Source organism: Wolffia australiana, chromosome 10, assembly GCF_029677425.1.
Source record: "Wolffia australiana isolate 7733 chromosome 10, ASM2967742v1".
NCBI lineage: Eukaryota > Viridiplantae > Streptophyta > Magnoliopsida > Alismatales > Araceae > Wolffia > Wolffia australiana.
Window position 1 is genome coordinate 7,276,117 of NC_135844.1, and position 3,652 is coordinate 7,279,768.

Consider the following 3,652-nt stretch of genomic DNA (forward strand, 5'->3'; position numbering starts at 1 on the left):
TACTTGGGAACATGGACATAAAAACAATAAGTTAATGGCTCTAGATGAAGACCAAGTTTGGTTCTAAATGAGTTTCTTATTAATACATAATATCTAGCTCAATATACTGTGGTATACAATTTATCATCTACCATTATCTTATTTTTATTAAGTAAATATTATGTGGATTGACTACGAAATGGAGGGAACATGGGATGTAAGAAGACATTATTCAAATCTAAATTTTAAATTCTCCCATGTCCTATCTCCTTGGATTTTCCCATCTCCCACACCCAATTTTCCAACAAAATGCCCAAATTGACGTTGTAGTCATACAGATTAACTAGCTATGTAAACCTCGTTAGGGTTTGACGATCCAGGTCCAGTCTGTACTTAAGGATCGGTCTGGTTCTGGTCTGGTGCTGTCCGGTCCCCGTCTGGCCCTGGTCCAGTCACGTTGACTAATCAAAGTCGAAGAACAAAAGTCAAAGTAAAAAAAATCTTATGGACTTCTCATCAAAGTGAAAAATTATTGCAAAGTCACCCATAAAGCCCATCTTGAAAAAAGAAAAGAGGAATAAAGTAAAAAGAGAAAGAAAAAAGATTGAAAGAAGAATAATAGAAAAATTAAAGAATTAGAAAGGAAGAAGAAAAGGAAGAAGAAGGAAATAAACATAATGATAAGTAAGAAAACCAGGAGAAAGAGGAAGAAGGAAAGAGCAGGGGGAAAAGGTAACAAACAACGAAGAAAAAGTTAAAGAAGAAAAGAAAATGAGAAGAAGAATACTATAATAAGACAAAAAGAAGATGGAAAGAAGAACAGAGAATAACACAGTAAGAAGGAAATAAAAAGAGAAGAAAAAGAAAATAAAAGAACAGATGATGAAAAGGAATATAATAAAAAGGGAAGAAAACTAAAAGAAACAGTGAAAAGTTTTTCTTGAAGCGTAGAGTGATGGAGATAGAGAAAGAAGTGGGTAAACCTAACATATCTTGAAAAACAATGAAGCAAACTTGGCAGAGTTGGAGGAGAGAGAAACAAGGATAAATGAGATATTCTCAAGATCGAGAGCAAGAAAGAGGGATTCAGAGAGTGGAAGAGTGTTCATGAGAATGTGTGCGCGAGAGGGAGATAGATAGATAGAGATAGATAGAAATAGAGATAGAGAGATAGATAGATAGAGATAGATAGACATAGATATAGAGAGTGATAACACCCTAAATTCAGTCTTTATTTCATGCTATTCGCACAATTTTATGCATTTAAAGAGCATAAAATGGGGTTGTTATCATCCATTTACATGAAAATACTGTTTTCAAGTGATTTCTGATTTTTCCCTAATTTTCTGTTAATTCTATGAATTTTAAGGGATTTATTTGAGCTTGAAATAATTATTTTTGAATGAAAATGGTAAGTTTAATATTTAATTTCAAGCTTTATCAGTACAGGGATGAATCAGTGAATTTTCTAGAATTTTCTGGGATTTTTAGGATTTTCTAGGAATTTTCTGAGATTTATTTGAAGAAGAAATGCATTTTTTCTAAGAAAAAAGATATATTTATAAGAAAAAATTGAGTATTAAGTATATTTTTGAACTTTGAAGGGCTTTTTATAAAATTTCGTTGCAATGATACTCTCAAAACAGCTGTTGGTCATGGTTGCAGGCGTAAAGATATTATTTAAAGTATTCTAGGGTTTTATTGCAATTATATCATTTTTTAATGTTTTTTAGAAAAAAAATCGGAGGAGAGAGAATGTGCTGTGGACATATACACGATTACCTGTGGGGCAGCGTCAGGCGGCAATTCCAACTCTTAAGGAGGACTTTATTACAAAAGTGCTAGAGGGATTTTCGGGCGTCTGATTTGGCCTTATCACCGCCGTCGGATCAGCATCCGACGGCGCTTGATGAGGGTCAGCACCGTGAGGTAAGTTCACCGCCCGCACGGTGCGTACAACGCGCACGCACGGGTGGTGACGTGGTGCTTGCGGATTCGCCCGGGCTGCAAGAAACGCATGCGAAGGTGCATGTTATATTTACAATGCTGATTTTCTCACCTATTTTTCTTTCTATTTTTATTTTCGCCAGGGGGTACATGGCGCAACGAGAATGCACCCGCCTGAAGAAGTTGAAAAGTCGCCTCCAATAAAAAGACGACACCTCAGCGAGCGGTTAGAAGAAGAAAAAATTTAAATAAATGATTTTATCCAATGGCTAATATTGGTTTGAATTCATTTATTCATAATTTTCGATCCAGATGTCCGATTGAGATATTTTTTTATGGATTTTCTCGTCTTGATCCCCTCTTTCTATCTCTATTTGAGATCAAGCCTACATTGATAGATAAAAATTAATTACTAATTAGGGTTAAAATGGTAATTTTTGTCATTTTACCTAGGTATAAAAGCCAAATTTTTAGAGGGTCATTCTTGATGGTGCTCTATCACAACTGCAAGACAGAGTGGAGCTCTAGCTTGGATAAACCTATCTGGTACCTTTTTCTTCTTTGTATTTGAACTTTTAGTGTATTTTGGATAATGGTTTAGTGAAATTTCTTCTTCATTCTTCTTGATCTTGGTCTGAACTTCTTGATCTTAGCTAGGCTTGAGCGGAAGGTACAGGCCCTTACTGAGATTGAGAGGAGAGAATGAGAGATTTACCTAGCTATTCCAAGTGCACATTAAAAACTATAAAAACTTCAATTTCTAGGAGAGTAAATTTCCCTTTGTATTATCTAATTGTGTAGTTATTTTTGAATTATAAGACCTACAAAACCAACCAACTCAAATCAAAATTTCCCTCTCAACCTCTCTAATTGACCCCTTGGACCATTTTCTTTGGATCAAAGAAGCCAATTTAGAGCTCCCTATTTCTTCCCATCTCTTCTACCCCCCTTTCTAAATTTCTCATCTAATTAGGGTAATTTGATCTTCATTGAAGATCAAATTAACTCTAATTAGGGTTGAATTACCAACAAAACCATCAAATTGAATTCCTTACTAGCTTCCCTTGGACGACACTCGTACTTATCACTACACATCTTAAGTAGAGTTTTTATAAATTTTATTGTATAAGCTAAAATTGACAATGACAAGGGTTAAAAATTGCATAAAATTTACCCCTATTTTTGGCTTATCAGAGAGATAGAGAGAGATGGATATAGATAGATAGAGATAGATAGAGAGAGAGATATATATGGAGAGAGATAGATACATAAAAGAGAGAGATGGAGAGAGATAGCGAGAGAGATAAAGAGATAGATATATAGATAGAAAGAGGGGGGGAAGCGATCAGTGGGAAGGCGGAGCACGACCAGGGAGTATGACCAGGTGGGAGGGACCAATAATATATTTTTTATTTATTATTTATTATCCGGTTCCGATCTGCCTTGACCATCGGACTGGCTCCAGCTCGAGCAGCCGGTCCACCCTAAAATGTTGGACTGATGGTCCCAGTTTGGACTGGTATGACTGATCCCCAGTCCAAAATGTCAAACCCCAAACACCGTTATCCAATTACAAACACTTTCATCCTTTCTGATTTCTTTCATCATCGGTAGTCTTGGAGAGGCTCTAGATACATAGAGCCATCTTTCAGAGAAATCAAACCATAATTAGATCCTTCGTAGTTGTTTTTACCATACACAAGAAATTTGCATCAAAATTAACTTT